Source organism: Silurus aristotelis (genome assembly GCF_946808225.1).
Source record: "Silurus aristotelis genome assembly, chromosome: 14".
Classification (NCBI taxonomy): domain Eukaryota; kingdom Metazoa; phylum Chordata; class Actinopteri; order Siluriformes; family Siluridae; genus Silurus; species Silurus aristotelis.
In genome coordinates, this window is record NC_139587.1 from 10,256,418 (window position 1) to 10,275,446 (window position 19,029).

The 19,029-nt window shown below is 46.7% G+C and overlaps 1 protein-coding gene across 3 annotated transcripts in view; it reads left to right on the top strand.

Moving 5' to 3' along the window:
* The window catches only part of LOC310736604 (connector enhancer of kinase suppressor of ras 2-like), a 97,590-nt gene that overhangs the window by 12,406 nt on the left and 66,155 nt on the right, over positions 1 to 19,029 (top strand). The gene's annotated exons all lie outside the window — the stretch shown is intronic.

Below are 19,029 nucleotides of genomic sequence, written 5' to 3' on the forward strand. Positions count from 1 at the left end.
ATAAGGGAGATGTGCAGACCTGCAGTAACTAAAGGGGGAATTAAGTTGATCAGTCACACCATGAAGTTTTAGGAAAGAGTAGTGGAAGCCAGGCTGAGAGAAGAGGTGACCATCTGTGAGCAACAGTATGGTTTCATGCCTTATTTGCTTTGAGAATGTTGATGGAGAAGTATAGAGAAGGACAGAAGGAATTGCATTGTGGATTTGTGGATTTAGAGAAAGCATATGACAGGGTGCCAAGAGAGAAGTTGTGGTATTGTATGAGGAAGTCATGAGGTGTGTCAGGGAAGTATGTGAGGGTGGCGCAGGACATGTATGAGGACAGTGTGACAGCAGTGAAGTGTGCAGTAGGAAAGACAGACTGGTTCAAGGTGAGGTTGGACTGCATCAACCAAAACTGTCCATTACGCAATAAACTGCACCCCTTGAAGAAATGCAAAGGATTCAGAAACAAACTTCTCGATGACAGAAAGGCCTTCCACGAAAAGAAAGGCATATGTTTCAAATGCTGTTTCTCATCTCACCAAAGAATGCAAGTCTTCTGTAAAGTGCACCAAAAGGATGGTGGGGAAAGAGCAGATCATTCTAACATGAGTACTGTTAGAAGCTGCACAAAAGTTTGGCGGTCCAGGTCAGTGGAGCCACTCATGCTCAAAAATCTCCCTCAAAAAGTTTAACCCCAACGTGATCTTGGATGACCAGAGCAATCGTTCATTAGCCAGACCTTTGAGTCTTTGAGCTGTTTAATGAATCTTAGAATTTGCTCTGGCATTGTCGAGACATCTGGCAAGAGAGCAGAAAGATTCCAGATTGAGTCACTGGATTGAAGAGTTCTTATCTCTCTTCCACCTCAAATTGAGTGTCATGAGATCTCGAATAACTGGTCTGAGATTCCAACACCAAGTAAAGTTTCTCACCAGCCTGATCTCCAACACATTGTAACCACAGTCCAGAACTGGAACTAGAAGCAAAAATACTGCTTCTACTAGGAAGAGATGTCAAGTACCCACAAGGTCAGGCAGCAGGGCAATGGACCAAACAATGCCACATTTGCCCAATCACTGGACTTGGGCTGGGTAGTAATAGGAGAAGTGTGCCTGGGTAATGTACTTAAGCCAACAGTCAACACATTTAAGACCAACATACAGGAAGGTGGTCATCATTCAATATTTCATCCATGTACAAGCATCATGCAGGTCAAGGAAATGCCTGGTAAATATATGTCTGGTAAAGCAACTGAGAAGATGCTGGGTCAGACAGTGTTCAACAGAACAGAGCATTATGTAAGCCGAGTAACAAACCTGCTTCATCCATGGAAGACATAGTTTTCCTAAAAATAATGAATGCAAACATCTACAGAAACGATGCTAACAGAAATAAAGAGCAAGTTCTTAATCAGTTCATATACCTGCAATGTACCCTGAAGTGGAAACCTAGAATGCAGAAACAGTATGTGGAATTCATAGATAAGATCTTTGCCAACTGAAATGCTGTGGTATCACAGCTACTGAGAGAACAGGAAAAAATTTGGTATCTTCCGACATTTGGGGCCTACTATCCACAAAAACCCAATCAGATCGGGGTGTTTTTGACTCCAGCATCTCTCTCAATTATGTGCTCCTCAGAAGCCCTGACCGCAATAACTCCAATGTAGGTGTCCTGCTAGGCTTTTGGAAAAAGAAGATTGCAATCCTAACGGACATCCAGCAGATGTTGGTGCGTGAAGACCATTGCAACTTGTTGAGTATTGGATGAAGGTTCATGTCTTTGGCAATAGGCATCTCCTGCTGTGGCAATTTTTCATACAAAGAGCCATCAGAGAAAGCTCACAGAAGTTTGGTGTAGATACTTTCAAGTTTGGGTAAAGACATGTCTATGTTGACGATGTTTTGGTATCTGTATCTTCTGAAGCTAAGGCAATATATTTGCTCCACTAAACACAGGCCTCACTTGCAGAGTCAAACCTCCACTTACTATTGCTCATCACTAGTGGAGTTTGTGACTGTAGGATGCAGGCCATTTTATTTACCACGGGAATTCACCACTGTTTTCATTGTTGGAGTGTACATTCTCCCCAGCGCTATTGCTAAGGAGGCAGTGTGTGAACTCAACCACAAACATCCCCAGCGCGTATTGTGCGGAGCCCCGACCCCCCTCATACTACTCGGACCACATCTCTGTTCTGTTATGCTAATTTAAGTGTACAGACCGCTCATCAGACACTCTAAAACGGTTCTGAAACAGGTGATAACCTGGCCAGCAGGAGCCACCTCTGCTCTTCAGGACTGTTTTGAGTTCACTGGCAGGGACATGTTTAGGAAGGCTGCAACCAATGGCGATTCCATCAACTTGGACGGGTACACGACCAGCTACATCGGTGCATTGATGAAGTGACCATCACTACACGCTCCAACCAGAAGCCATGGATGACTGCAAAAGTGCGTGCGCTGCTAAAATCTAGAGACTCCGCCTTCAGAGCAGGGGAAAAGATGGCCTCAAAAACAGCATAAGCCAAACTACCCCATGCCATCAGAGAAGTGAATCGCACACACGGCAAGTGAATCTACAGTCACTTCCAGGATAGCAGAGACACCCGGTGCATGTGGCAGGGCATCCAGGCGATCACAAACTACAAGACAACATCACCCGCTTGACGACTCTCTCTCAGATGCGCTGAATGAATTCTATGCCTGGTTTGAGGTGCCAAACAACATGGAGGCAAGGAAGAGCACCCCTCATCCCAGTGACCAGGTGCTCTATCTTACCACAGCTGAAGTGAGGAAAACTCTATGCAGAGTTAACCAACGAAAATCTTCTGGACCAGACAATGTTCCTGGCAGAGTGCATACATTCAGGAAAAGTACAGAACAGCTAGAGGATGTCTTAAACGATGCTTCTGAGCAACACCATTGTTCCTATGTGCCTCAAAACAAAGACTATCGTCCCCATGCCTAAGAAGTCTCCTGCCTCAATGACTATCGCCCTGTCACACTCACCCCCATCATACCAAGTGCTTCAGGAGGCTGGTCATGAGGCATATTAAAAGACCAAATTCCACCCTCAATGGGAGACCTCAGTCAGTCCAGATTGGGAACAGTATCTCCAGCACCAACACACTGAGTGCTCAGCCCACTCCAGTTCACTCTGCTGACTCACGACTGCGTAGCAATGCACAACTTGAATCACATTATCAAGTTTGCCGATGACACAACCGTGGTGGGTCTCATCAGCAAAAATGACGAGTCAGCATACAGAGAAGAGGTGAAACAGTTAACAGCCTGATGTGGAGACAACATCCTGTCTTTGAACATTAACAAAACCATCAAGATGGATGTTGACTTCAGAAGAGCACAAAGTGACCATTCTCCACTGATCTTCGATGGATCCTCCGGGGAGATCAAGAGCACCAAATTTCTTGGTGTACATCTAGCAGAAAACATTACCATGTCACTCAACACCAGCTCGATCACCAAGAAAGCCCACCAGTGCCTCTACTTTCTAAGAAGGCTAAGGAAAATATCCTGAGCAGCTGCATCACTGCCTGGTTTGGGAACTGCACCGTCTTGGATCGCAAGATTCTACAGAGGATAGTGAGGACAGCTGAGAAGATCATTGCCATCTCTCTCCCCTCTATCACAAACATTTATATCTCATGCAGCATCTGCAATGCCAACAGCGTTGTGGACGACCCCACACACCACTCACACCTACTCTTCACCCTCCTGCCATCAGGAAAGAGATTCTGAAGTATTCGGGCCCTCACATCCAGACTATGCAACTGTTTTTTTCTCAAGCCATCAGGCTGCTCAGCACACAGATTTGAACTGTTCAAAACTCTCTCTCTCTCTCTCTCTCTCTCTCTCTCTCTCTCTCTCTCTCTCTCTCTCTCTCTCTCTCTTTCTCTCTCTCTCTCTCTCTCTCTCTCTCTCTCTCTCTCACACACACACACACACACACACAAACACACACACACACACACACACACACACACACTCAACTGTGTGTTACTGAACTGTACAACCTGAACTCAACACACACTCATTACTCATCTCAATCCATTTCACCACCCATATTATATTTCTATTTAATCATATTATACTGTTTACATGCTGTTTGAGAGTGTATTTGCACCTCTCGACTGCTGCTACTGCTGTTTCGCACTACATTGTGTTTATGTTTACAAATACACTCTTGTTTATAGTCTTTTAGGTTTATTGGTTTGTGCTATTTTGTATTCTGTGTTTTGTTTATATGTTATGCATTCATACCTCTGGGTCTGCTGGCAGCTGGCACCTGTCACAATCCAGGGAAGAACCCTTATCAGAGAACTTACCTCTGAACCATCAGACTGGGACACACCTCTCCTGGAGGACAAACTAAGCGAATGGGAAGCCTGGAGATATTTTCTCCAAGACCTTAAACAGCTTCATGATCGGTGTACATACACAACAACCTTACTCACTAAAGCAGTACACACAGAATTGTGCGTATACTCAGATGCATTGACCAAGGGCATAGGTGCTATAGCTTATCTGTAAACACTTCAGAAAGATGGGCAAGTTGAAGTAGGATTCGTTATGGCAAGGCAAAGTTAGCACCCCTGTCTGAACCCACCATCAGAAGGCTTGAGCTATGAGCTGCCGTCTTAGCAGTAGAGATGGTGGTAGAGCAGTAGCAGTAGAGATCTCATCTAGGACAAACTAGATCTAAAGTTGAATCAGAAGTTTCTTTACAGACAGCAAAGTGCTTGGTTACATTTATAATGAGTTTAAAAGATTCTATCTGTATGTTCACAATAAGGTTCAACGTATTAGTCAATCTGAAAGGCTGGAGCAGTGGTACTATGTGCAACAAAAACCTGCAGGTCATGCATCAAGATCCTGCTTGCATCTCGCCTGGCGCGGACCTCTCGGTTCACCGGTCCCTTATTCCTGCATCAGCCACCCACAGAGAAAACACAAACAAGTGAGCTGTTTCAGCTAATTGAACCTGACAAGAACACAGAAATCAGACCACAATACAAACATGTGCTACTTACCTGGAAGAACCAGAGATGAACTCTAACTGATTCCAACTTTACCTCACTAGTAAGAGTAGTAGCATTTCTAGTTCACATAGCAATACACTTCAAACACACTAACCAAAACAGCAAATGCAAAGGTTGGCACAGATGTGACTTACCTCGAACTCTGGAAGAAATAGACCAAGCAAAAAAATGTATCCTTAAAGCAACACAAAAGGCTGCATTTGCAAAAGAAGCAGTATTAAAAAGTAGACACTTGTGAAAACTCAGTCCGATGATGGAGGACAGTTTCATTTGTGTTGGAGGACAACTAAAGTACTCTAAATTTGCAAATGCAAAAATGAACTAAATAATTGTGCCCAATATATAAGGATATAATTGTGCCACATATCTCTACTGCTCACTTGACACATCACCATGCGCAAGTAAAGATCAAGGCGTACATAAAGTGACAGAAGGAGCAATCAGGGCAGTGGGACTATGGATCTTGGGAGGCAAGGTGATTATCATTTCAGTACTTCACAAATACATAATTTGTCACAAGCTGTGTAGAAAGCTGGAGAAAGATAGTATGGCAGACTTGACATCTTACCATCTCATAATCTGCCCCCTCCTTTACATGTGTGGGGCTCGATGTTTGTGGACCCTGATCTGTAACAACTAGATGTACTAGAGGAGGACAGGTGGAAAGCAAGCGGTGGGCCATGAGTTCTAGAGCTGTGCATGTCGAGGTCATAGAATTTATTGACACATTAAGCTGCATAAATGCTCTCAGGCGGTTCTTTGCACTTAAAGGCCCTGCAAAACAGCTCCGTTCCGATTGTAGCACCAATTTCATTAGAGCACGCAAGGAGCTTGGAATGGACAAAATGGTGCAGAGGTACCTTAGTGAGCAAAGATGCAGCTGGATTCAACCCACCACACAGATCTCACATGGGAGGCTTGTTAGAACGCATTTTTGGCTTTCCCAGAAGAATCCTAGTTTTAGTGTTTCTGCAGCTGAACACTCTCTTAACCCAAGTCCTTTGCACACTAATGGCAGAAGTTACTGCTATCATTAATGCACAACTGCTCTTACCTGTGTCTGCAGACCCAGAACAACCTTTTATACTTTCACCTTCAATACTTCTTACACAGAAGACCCGAGTTCCATCTCCTCCTGGAGATTTCTCTGACAAGGACCTGTACACAAAGCAATGGAGAAAAGCTCAGGCTCTTGCCAACCAGTTATGGACCCGCTGGAGCTGTAAATACTTACTTTGCTTGCAACACAGACAGAAGTGGACAGTACCTTACAGAAACCTTCAAGTTTAAGATCTAGGAAAAGGAGACAGATTTTTCAGTCCTGCTTCTGCAAGGTTTCAACACATTTTACGAGAACACTACAATATCCCTTACATTTCAGCAACCATTTTAGTATATCCTCTGAAGGGACAATACTATAGAAATTAAACTTGGATATATTTTAGAGTAGTCAATGTGCAGCTTGTTTAACTTTACTGTCATTTATAAATAACATAGTATACAGCCATTATTGTCAAAAGTAAGTACACCCTAAGTGAACATGTAAAACTGTGTCCAAAGTGTCAATATTTTGTCTGATCACCATTGTAATCTAGCACTGCCCTAATCCTCCTGGCCATGGAATTCACCAGAGCTGCATAGGTTGTTGCTGTGATCCTCTTTATGACATCACAAAGCTGCTGTTATGTTAGACACATGGCACTTCACCATGGCCAAGACTTGGCCACTTCATCACCTTCACCTTCAGCTTACTAAGCAAGGCAGTTGTCTTTGTGGTGGTGTGTTTGGGGTCATTATTATGGTGGAAAACTAGCATTTGGTCCAGTTTCTGAAGAGAGGGCATCATGTACTGCTTCATAATGTACATGCAGTAAGATAAGATAAGATAAGATAAGATAAGATAAGATAAGATAAGATATACCTTTATTCGTCCCACAGTGGGGAAATTTCTTTTGTTACAGCAGCAAAATTAAAGAAATACAAAAAATTGCAAATATATATAAAGAATATACACATACTATAATATACAGTATATACACAGTACAATGTATAAATAAAATAAGAGAAGAAAAAAGTACGCATTGCAGGTAGTATTTTTGCACAGGTAATTATTGCACATATTGCAGGTAATATTTCACATGTTGCATGTAATATTGCACACAGGTAATGTTTATTGCACAGCTAAAAAGTAATAACAGTGTTGTATTTTGGTGACTGGTTTTACTGAGAGCAGCTTTGATTGTAAAGTCAAATAGCAGCTGGGAGAAAAGACCTTCTATAACGCTCCTTCAGACACTTAGGGTGTAACAGTATGTCACTGAATGAGCTGCTCAACGATGTAACGGTTACATACAGGGGGTGAGAGGCGTTATCCAGCAATGATGATAGTTTTGCTACCATCCTCCTTTCTCCCACCTCCTGTACAGTGTCCAGGGGAATCTCTAGGACTGAGCTGGCCTTCCTAATCAGCTTATCCAGTCTCTTCCTGTCTGCAGTAGAGATGCTGCTGCCCCAGCAGACCACTCCATAAAAAATGGCTGAGGCCACCACAGAGTCAGAAAAGGTCTTCAGTAGCTCTCCTTGCACTCCAAAAGACCGTAGTCTCCTCAGCAGAAAGAGTCTGCTCTGCCCTTTCTTGTAAATTGCCTCAGTGTTGTCTGTCCAGTCCAGTTTGTTGTTTAGGTGAGCACCCAGGTTTTTGTAAGAGTCCACTCTCACAATGAACTTCTAAAGCAATGCTTGCAGCATGCATGTCTGATGCACAGCATGAGGACTGAACTTCTTTGATAAAACCCTGGTCTGTTTGTGCGGGCTCTGAGGCACCTGTAGCATCTGCCCGATTAAAGAAGGGTGGATAGTCCATGGTTGGGGTGAGAGGTATCTTTGAAAACACTCTTCGTCCTTTACAGACAGCGTTTATTGTAATGTCCTCCAATCTGCTTAGCTAAGTGCCAGTGATTCTCACTGCCCTCTGAAGGGCTTTAAAGTCTGAAGCAGTGCAGCTGTTGTACCACACTGAGCTGCAGTTTGTGAGGATGCTCTCAATGGTACATTGGTAAAAGTTCTCCAGGATCCTGTAGCACAGACGGGACTTTTTAAGTCTCCTTAGAAAAAACAGGCGCTGTTGTGCCATTCTGATTAGAAGAGAAGAGTTAAGAGACCATGTGAGATCCTCGGAGATGTGGACTCCAATGAACTATAAGCTGAGTACACGCTCAACAGCAACTCCATTGATGTAAATGGGAGCATGAGTATGATTGCCAGCTTGCCTAAAATCCACAATGACCTCCTTCATCTTCTTGGTTTTGAGTTCCAGGTTTTTGTCCTCACACAATGTTTCTAGGTGCTGGATCTCCTCCCTGTAAGTCATCTCATCGTTACCTCAGATTAGGCCTACCACCTTGGGGTCATCTGCGAACTTAATGATGCTGTTTGAGACATAGGAAGGTACAAGCCATGGGTAAAAAGGGAATAAAAAAGAGTGGACAATATGCATCCCTGAGGAACCCCAGTGCTGAGGGCGAGATTGTAGGAGGTGATGGTGTTCAGTCAAACAGACTATGCTCTGTTCGTAAGGAAGACCATGGTCCAGTTACAGAGATGCTTGCTGATGCCAAGCTGTTTTATCTTCATGATTAGCTTGTAAAGGCTAATTGTATTAAAAGCTGAGCTGAAATCAACAAACAAAATCCTGGCATAAGTGTGGCATTGTCATGTTAGAAAATGCAAGGTCTTCCGTGAAAAAGACGACGTTTGGATGGGAGCATATGTTGTTCTAGAACTTGGATATACCTTTTAGCATTGATGGTGCCTTTCCAGATGTGCAAGCTGCCCATGCCACATGCACTCATGCAACCCCATACCACCAGAGATGCAGGCTTCTGAAATGAGTGCTGATAACAACTTGGGTTGTCCTTATTCTCTTTAGTCCGGATCACATGGCGTCCCAGTTTTACAAAAAGCACTTCAAATTTTTAATAGTCTGACCACAGAATAGTTTTCCACTTTGCCACAGTCCATTATAAATGAGCCTTGGCCCAGATAAAATGCCTGCGCTTCTGGAGTTGTTATCAACAACATATGCTCCCATACAGAAGTAGTCTCTTTTAGGGAAGACCTTGCATTTTCCAACATGACAATGCCAGACCACATACTGCATTAATTACAACATCATGGCTGCATAGAAGAAGGATCCAGGTATCTAAACATATCATGTTTAGATATTGCTTCTTTTTTGAACTATAGAGTTTTAGCCAGCAACAGTGAATGGCATGGTGGATTGTGTTCACCAACAATGTATTTCTGAGCCCATGTTGTGATTTCTATTACAGTAGCATTCCTGTATGTGATGCAGTGCCATCTAAGGGCCTGAAGATCACAAGCATCCAGTATGGTTTTCTGGCCTTGACCCTAAGCACAGAGATTGTTCCAGATTCTCTGAATCTTTGGATGATATTATGCACTGTAGATGATGATAACTTCAAAGTTTTTGCAATTATTTTCTAAGAAACTCCTTTCTGATATTGCGCCACAATTTTTTGCCACAGCATTGGGGGAATTGGTGATCCTCTGCCCATCTTGACTTCTGAGAGACACTGCCACTCTGACAGGCTCTTTTACACCCAATCATGTTGCCAATTGACCTAATAAGTTGCAAATTGGTCCTCCAGCTGTTCCTTATATGTACATTTAACTTTTTCGGCCTCTTATTGCTACCTGTCCCAACTTTTTTGGAATGTGTAGCTCTCATGAAATCCAAAATGAGCCAATATTTGGCATTATTCTATTGTGAATAATTTATGTTCATGAGATTTGTACATTATTGCATTCATTTTTTATTTACAATTTGTACAGTGTCCCAACTTTTCTGGAATCGGGTTTGTAGGTTTCACATGTTTGATGACAAGGGAATACTTGTGCAGTAGAAACAATGAAAGATGGTCCGATTACTCGAGGTAGGGGAGGGGTGTGACTCTAAGCATTAGCCACATGTGTATACGTGATCCAGGAGTTTGTGTTCACTAGTGAAACAGGGCACATGCTGTTGGAATCTTGGCAGAACAGACCCTAACTTGCATTGATTAAAATTCACAGCAACAATAAAGGCTCCGTCAGGATGCACTTTAGTTTGCTAATAGCAAAGTTGAGTTCTTTCATGGCTGTGCTAGCCCTTGCATCCCGGGGGACATACACTGGTATCACAATGCATGTCTGCACTTAATGATCAGGTATTTAAGATCAGCAGAGCAGTGAAAAGAAACAGTGACAGAGACAGTTGTTTTGTTGACCTAATTTCATAAACCCCCACCTCTGTTTTAGGCCCTGTAAATGTTGCGCTCTTAAAGCTCAGCACTCTGAAGGGAATTCTATCTGAAGGGAAATGTACAAAGACATACTATACAATTGTTTTCTTTCAACTTTCAAACTGTGGAAGACCAGCCTATTGGTGCGACAGTCAGGTGTCCACAAACCTTTGGCTATATAGCATACATTGTATCTGCATTGACCTGTAAAAACATACACAGTTATTGCCAATTCCTACCCCATAGCCCTGAAATAGCTGTGGCTGATTTACAATTACATAATCAACAGCATGACTCAATGGTAGCTCAGTAATAGTTTTTTCCACCCTTGTACAGTTATTTTGTTTTTTTGTTTTTGTTACAGAAATGTATTTATAAATTTATAATTTATAAAATGTATTTATTAGTTTGTTAAATTATACTAACCTGTAATGTATACAGTAATATGTATGTACTACATATGGAGGAGTTAAAAATAGCTACTGTCAATATTTTTCCCCCAAAGAAAAAGGCATAAAGCCAAGGCCTTTTAATCTTGTTGATCCAAGTTTATTAGCATTGGGAATGTGGCATGGTTTTGGCTCTCGATGGGCTTGTTTGTGCATTTCAGAAACTGCTGATCACTTAGGATTTTCACATAAAGCAGTTTCTAGAGTTTACACAGAGTGAAACACAAAGTGCAACCCCCCCCCAAAAAAACACTGAATTAACATTTCTGTAGGTATACATGTATGCAGATGACATACAACATTATTTTTCAGCCTTATTACATTATTTAGAGAAAAGCTACTACAAAGAGCCATGTAAAAATGAAAGTACACCTTCTCGAATTCTATGGCTTTATGTAACAGGATATTGTCAGGCGTAAGTGAGCGAGGCGGAAGCCGGGGCACAGCAAACAGACTTTAATGCACACTAAACAAAAGCAAACGTAGAACACATAGAACACCCTCAGAGTCCAAACACAAACAATAACGGACAACGGAGTGGTGTGAGTGAGGCGTTTATATAGCTGTGAGGGTGATGAGGAACAGGTGTGTGGAATCAGTATGATGGCGAAGCGCTCCGGGCGGGCGGGGCGCGCACCGGAGAAGAAGCAGGGTGATCCCTGACACCACCCCCTCCCCCAGGGGCGGCACCAGACGCCCTGAACCGGCGGCGTGGCCTGCCCCTCGACCGAGGCGCCGGGCAGTGAGGATGAGCCGCGTGGAACTCCGCCAGCAACGCCGGGTCCAGAATGTCCTGCCGGGCCACCCAAGAACGTTTCTCCGGGCCAAACCCCTCCCAGTCCACCAGATACTCGAGGCGACCCCGGCGCCGTCTGGACTCCAGGATCTCTCTGACCACGTAGACCCCGGGCTGGTCCACGATCTCCGGCTGGTCGGGCGCTACGGGGCCACCTGGAGGGCGAGAGACAGAAGAGGCACACGGTTTCAACAGGGAGACGTGGAATGTGGGATGGATACGATACCTCGGCGGCAGTGCGAGCCGGTAGGACACTGCGCTGATCTGGTCGGTGATCCGGAAGGTCCCTATGAACCGGGGGCTCAGTTTGCGACAGGGCAGCTTGAGTTTCAGGTCCCTGGTGGACAGCCACACCAGGTCCCCAGGACGCACTGGAACGGGGTGAGCCCCGTGGAGTCCTGACGTAGCGAATTCTGGGCGTATTCGGCCCAGGGCAGGAACCTACTCCAGTCCTCTTGATCCTGGCCGCAATAGGTTCTCAGGTAGTGACTCAACTCCTGGATCTTTCGCTCCGCCAGGCCGTTGGATTGGGGGTGGTATCCTGAAGTGAGGTTTACCGAGACGCCCAGGAGTCGGAAGAAAGCCCTCCAGACCCGAGACGCGAACTGTGGGCCCCGGTCCGACACGACCTCTTCCGGGAGACGTGATGGAACAAAGCCTCCGCCGTCTCGAGTGCAGTGGGGAGCCCCTTCATGGGGATGAATCGGCAGGCCTTAGAGAAGCGATCTACCACCACCAGAATGCAGGTGTGGCCCTCTGACCGGGGGAGATCCGTCACAAAGTCAATCCCCAGGTGCGACCAGGGACGCTGAGGGACGGGGAGCGGCATCAGCTTTCCCACCGGCAGGTGGCGTGGGACCTTGGACATTGCGCAGGTCGGACATTCCTCCACGAGGCGCCTTACTTCTCGGGTCAGGCCGGGCCACCAGTACTTAGTCTGGAGGATCTGGATGGTCCGCTTCTCCCCTGGATGGCCGGTGCCTGGTCCCTCGTGAACAGATCTAAAGAGACGGTGCCGGAACGAGGCAGGAACGAAGGTGCGTCCAGCTGGGCACCCGGCCGGAACCGCCGCCCGGCGAGCAGTGGAGGCGATCTCTTGGTCGACCTCCCAAACGATTGGCCCCAGGATGAGTGCGGGGGGGAGGATGGGCTCAGGCTCGCCAGGCTCGTCCAGCCCGTATATCCGGGAAAGGGCGTCGGCCTTGCCGTTCAGGGTCCCGGCTCGATAGGTGATCTGGAAGCGGAACCGTGTGAAGAACAACGCCCAGCGTGCCTGTCGGGGGTTTAGCCTCCGAGCCTCCCGTAGGTATTGGAGGTTTTTGTGGTCGGTAACCACCGTGAACGGGTGTTCGGCTCCCTCAAGCCAGTGTCTCCATTCCTCTAGGGCCAGTTCGATGCCCAGAAGCTCGCGGTTCCCGATATCGTAGTTCTGCTCGGTGGTGGATAGCTTGTGCGAAAAGAACGCGCACGGGTGGAGCTGGGGGGGAGATCCGGATCTTTGTGACAGGGTGGCCCCTACCCCGGTCGAGGAGGCATCCACTTCGACCACGAAGGGCTTCCGGGGATCGGGGTGACGCAGGACCGGGGCGCAACAGAAACAGCGGCGAAGCTCGTCGAAGGCCTCCTGAGCCTCGTGGTTCCACCTCAAGGTGCGGGCCTTTCCCTTGAGGAGCGAGGTGAGTGGGGCAGTGATCCTGCTGTAGCCCTGGATGAACCGGAGATAGAAGTTGGCGAACCCTAGAAAGCGCTGGAGCTCCCTGATAGATTCCGGAACCGGCCACTCCTTTACCGCCCTTACCTTTCGACTCTCCATCTGGATACCCTCCGCACTGATGATGTAGCCCAAGAAGTGGATAGTAGGGCGGTGGAACTCGCACTTCGAGAGGTTCAGGTAGAGATGCTGGGAACGAAGTACTTTAAGCACCGCTCGCACGTGCCGCCGGTGTTCCTCCAGATCCCGGGAATAGATCAGTATATCGTCGATGTAGACCATGACGAATCTCTGGAGGAAAGGCCGGAATACTTCGTTCATGAACCCCTGGAAGACGGCGGGAGAGATGGAGAGGCCGTATGGCATGACCCGGTACTCATAGTGGCCCGAGGGGGGGATGAAAGCTGTTTTCCACTCATCCCCCTTCCTGATGCGCACCAGGTTGTAGGCGCTCCGGAGGTCAAGCTTGGAGAACACCCGCGCCTCCCTTAAGTCCTCCAGAGCTGCGGGCACGAGTGGGAGGGGGTAAGGAAGAGGTGCGATCTGCGAGTTTAGCTGGCGGTAGTCAATGCAGGGCCGCAGACCTCCATCCTTCTTTCCCACGAAGAAAAAGCTCGATGCAGCGGGGGAGGAAGAGTGCGTGATGAACCCCTGACGAAGCGCCTGTTGCACGTAGGGGATACACACGACCCTTGGGTAGCTTTGCCCCGGACAGCAGGTCGATACAGCAGTCCCAAGGTCGGTGAGGAGGGAGACGGGTGGCGGCCTGCGCGCTGAACACATCACCATACGACCTATACTCTCTCGGGATCTCCACAGGGGTTGCGGTTGTGGCTTCCTCCACACGAGTGGCTCCGATCACGGCTCCAGGGGTTCGCGTGGGGAGATGTGAGAGGCAGTGTGCCTTACAGCGGGGACTCCACTCCAGGATGTCACAGGGGTCCCAAGAGCATCTAGGCCGGTGTTTCTGCAGCCAGGGCCTCCCCAGGATCACACTGACTGTGGATCTTTCCAAGACCAGGAACCGGATCGCCTCTCGATGGAATAGCCCCACTTGTAGAGTCACCTCCGGCGTGCAGTACTTCACCCACCCCTCACCCAGCGGCCTTCCCTGAATGGTTTGGATGGCTAGATCCTGGGAGCCCCGTTCTCGGCGGAGGCGTAGTCGGTCGAGGCAGGCCTGGGAGATGAAGTTCCCCGCTGAGCCGGAATCGACTAGGGCATGCACAGAGATGGAGAGAGTGGGGGTTATGAGAGACACTGCGAGTTTAGGGAGAGAGGAGATGTCGGTTGGTAACTCGACAGTACTCACCGCGGCACGAGCAGGGCGTGTGGGGCACTGCGAGATGGAATGCCCCGAGGTTCCGCAGTACAAGCATCCTCCGGCTGCGAGCCGGCGATTCCTCTCCCTTCTGGACAGCCTTTGTGATCCTAGCTGGATCGGCTCGCCCTCCGGGGCAGCAGATGTACCTTGTGGAGAGCTCGGTGGGTGTGGAGTGAGATCCTCCACCGCGAGGCGCTGAGAGAGCCCGATCGATTTCTGGATGAAGCTCTCCAACCCCACCGAATCCTCATGAATGGCCATTGCCTGCCGTATCTCCGGTTTCAAACCCATCCGATACACTCCCAGTAGCGCTGACTCGTTCCAGCCACTAGATGCCGCCAGGGTGCGAAAACGGAGGCTGTAATCGGTGATGCTTTCGTTTCCCTGACGTAACCTGAGCAGCTGGTCGGCTGTGGTGAAAGTCCCGGAGGCGGCGCAGAAGACTTCCAGGAAGTGTTCGGTGAACCGGGCGTATGAGTGCGTCACCGGGCCGGCCGCTTCCCACAGCGATTGTGCCCATGCCAGCGCTCTCCCGGAGAGGAGGGAGATGAAAAACGCCACCTTTGACCGCTCCGTAGGAAAAAGCTGTGGTTGCATCTCGATGTAGAGATTCACCTGTAACAGGAAGCCGCGGCATTCTGATGCCTTTCCGGAAAACGCAGCCGGAAGCGCCATGGGGCTGCTGGCGAGCGCGGGGGGGTTTGGCTGAGCCGCCACGGATGGGAAGGCGGCTTGGAGCGCGGCGATGAGATCTTGTATCGGCGAAGACTCGGCGACTGCCTGATCCTCCATCGCGAGGTAAGCGCGGGGCAAAGATCTCAAGGTTCTCCTTCCTTTTCTCTCTTTCTTTCCTTCGGTCCGTTATTCTGTCAGGCGTAAGTGAGCGAGGCGGAAGCCGGGGCACAGCAAACAGACTTTAATGCACACTAAACAAAAGCAAACGTAGAACACATAGAACACCCTCAGAGTACAAACACAAACAATAACGGACAACGGAGTGGTGTGAGTGAGGCGTTTTTTTAGCTGTGAGGGTGATGAGGAACAGGTGTGTGGAATCAGTATGATGGCGAAGCGCTCCGGGCGGGCGGGGCGCGCACCGGAGAAGAAGCAGGGTGATCCCTGACAGATATATTAACATCTAGTCCTAACCAGGTCTTAAAAATAGGAAAATAATTTATTTTTTAAACAGCAACATGTGACATATTAGACTGTTTTATTATATGTTTTTAAAAAACAAAGCCAAAATGGAAAATCCGTGTGTGAAAAACTAAGTACTGCTTCTATAAGATTTAACAGTCTAAGTAGTAGCCAGGTGCTGCTATTCAAATGCCTGTGGTTAATTAATCTTGTGTGACCAAATAGATAAACTGCCAAGTTTGCTTGAATTGAGAATGGAAGGATATTCCGTGCAATTTGCAATTGTATTTTCCATAAATTGTGACATAATCCAAACACAATCACAAATCTTGCATTACCATTTGTGTTTTTCACTTTTGTTGATACACAATGGCAATTTTAAATCGAAAAGCAAAGTCCATTTGCAACTGTATTTACAGTGTCTTACAAGTTATGACATTGTTATATTTAAATAACAATATTATATACCACGTATGCTTTTTCACTTTCTCTGCATCATATGTAGCCTGTCAAAACTCAAATAGAATTGCAATTTTTTTTTTTTGCATTTTAATTTCCGATGCCAAAGCTGTCAATCAAGTGTCAGGGGTGGGACTATATTATTGGGTGTGTTTGTATTGGGAAGTGACGTCACTTACAGTCAACAGCCAAGAGAGGAAATTATAGATTTTGTGAAATTTTTGAACAATGGTGGCATTCTGTGAAATTGTGGAGGACATTATGTGCTCTTGGTACAAGTTCAGAATCCATTTAGTTTTGGACAGGATAAATGAGTCTGTGGCCTTGACGATCAGCAATATCAGTAATGTGTTCGTCCCTTGATGGACATACAACTTGAAATGTTTGTGTACTATGTGATATGTGGTTACTCATGTGTCCAGCTTTGATGGCTGCTTGGAGTATATTTATATAACAGATTGTTTTGGATTTAAATTTTGACCAGGTCATAGGAACTGAGGAGAAACCATAGGGCAGCTCAGTAAAATCTTCAGGAGAAACCTCACGGGCCTGCCCAGTAAGATCCTCACATACAGGTGAGGTGGGCCTGTAATCATGACCACCTACACTAATAATCTACACTAATAATCAAAACTGGCACCAGAACATGACACATTACTGTCAATATCAATATCTTGAAATTGTTGGTATCAGGGAGGCATATGTCTGTTTGGGTAGAAGCGTCAGAAATTTGAGGGACACGAAACAGCCAGAATAATGGCCACATTCTTGGGTTAGGTATTCGTGTAGAAGACAGCAGAGTATCAAGAAAAAGTGTGTATTAAGCAGCCACAAGCGTTAGCAGAAATTAGCGATACAGTCTCTTAAGGGAGATCATGGGGTCTGTACAGGGATGTGCCTGACTGAAACATTACATGCTTTAGCACTAATTTGAACACGTAAAAAAAGTGGCAAAAGAGGAAAAAAATAAAACAAAATACTAACACATTTTTTAAAAGGTATGTGTGTGTGTGTGGGATCATCTGATGTTCGATAAACATGGCAAGAAAGTTGGAGGAATAAGATTTTTTTAGTTCAACTAAATAGGCTTATAATGGGAATTTAAATGACAAATTTTGCCACTGAATTTCAGATAATCTCTGACATGTCATGAGCACGCTTGTCTTCATTTCAAAGTCTGCATCGCAAAGCTTTGGGTACGGTCCTGCGTTGTTCACACTCTGAATCGCGTGTGTAATCTGGCCAACGGAGAGTGTGACGTCATTACCAGGAAGCTACAAAAAGCACATGCGGTGGAGACGACGCTAGCTTCTGTATAAGAGAAGGAAAGCATGGAAGTGATTCAGGAAATGTGTGGCTTAGAGATGCAGTGTCTTAACCCCAGCTCATTCATACAGGCGAGAACGACATCTCGATGCCGGACTGCCAGAAGCTCTGAACGAGCTAATATCTACCAATCGTCGATATAGTTTTGAATGAGGAATCCCCAGAGTCTCAGCGGGGTCAAGGACACTTTACTGAGACATGTCTGTCTTTCCCAGGCTGCCAGGAAATCTCTTAAGAGACAGTCTCTCGAGACTGGCCTCTGACCCGACCAGAGCCGCTGGAGCAGAGCCCTGCAGCCATTGAGAGGCGGAGGGTCTCCTCCATCTGCTACATACCGAACAGAGGTGGTGGAAGATGCCTGCTAGAAGTGGCTGTGCCCTGAAGCACATCCTGTGGTCGGGTTAACAGCTCGACCTCCTGGTGGTGCTGAGGAGAGAAGGGCACCGTATAATGAGGTGTACACCACCCTCCTAAAACTGAGACGAGGGAGGTAGCACTGAAACGCTGCAGACTTTTTTTTGCCTCCTGGACTTTTTTCGATGACCGCACCTACGGCATCGCCAAACAAGCCAGAAGGGACCATTTGTCCCTGTTGGGAATATCTCACAGGGTGAGCAACAGATGCCTTTCTGAGTCTACTAAGGCTGACATGGACTGCCCCACAGCCTTGGCCATTTCTTTGGTGGCCCTGAGAGCTAGGTCGCGAGCTCTTTCACATCATCACCCCCAGAGCCAAATCCCTTATCCATCTCCTGCAGCAGATCAGCCTGGTACACCTGCAACACAGCCATCGTGTGGAGGCAACCCACAGCCTGACCCACTGCTGTGTAAGCCTTGCCCACTAGTGCTGGAGTCAAACACACCGGGCCTTAAGGGACAACACTGCACCAGGGCAGAGATAGCCAGCTAGCGTCTCGTCTACCTGTGCATCGTCCCATAGCCGCTCTCTTTCATCCCCACTACTATCACGTAGATGGTCGGCTAATGTTTAGATACAAGCCATTGTAACGCGTTGAGTCAGGGTGAAGGGATAACTCCAGTTGCAACAGAAATCATATAAGCACAGACAGGTTTCCAAAACTCGTGCTTTTTTATTTTTCTTGGCAACAGCGTTACGGGTTAGTCAAAGAAACGTAGAAATCAGCATCAGAAAATAATAAGGACATATTCCCCGGTCTCCACACATGCAGTAATAGCGGAAAAATGTAGTGGCATGCTATTCCCAAAATACCGCTATGCTCCTAAAGGAAGCGCAACATATTTCACCTGTTACACCGTGTGTAACGTGTCTTATGTTAAAGCCTGTGTAGAGTACATTAGTGTAGACACCTGCTGCTTATAGACAGGTGCGGCTTATTTATGTTAAAAATAAAAATATTTGTAAAATTCAGTGGGTGCAGCTAATAAATGGGTGCGCTTTATAGTCCGGAAATTATGGTAGTAGCCAGGGGATTCTGAACCTTTGCATATGGTGTTG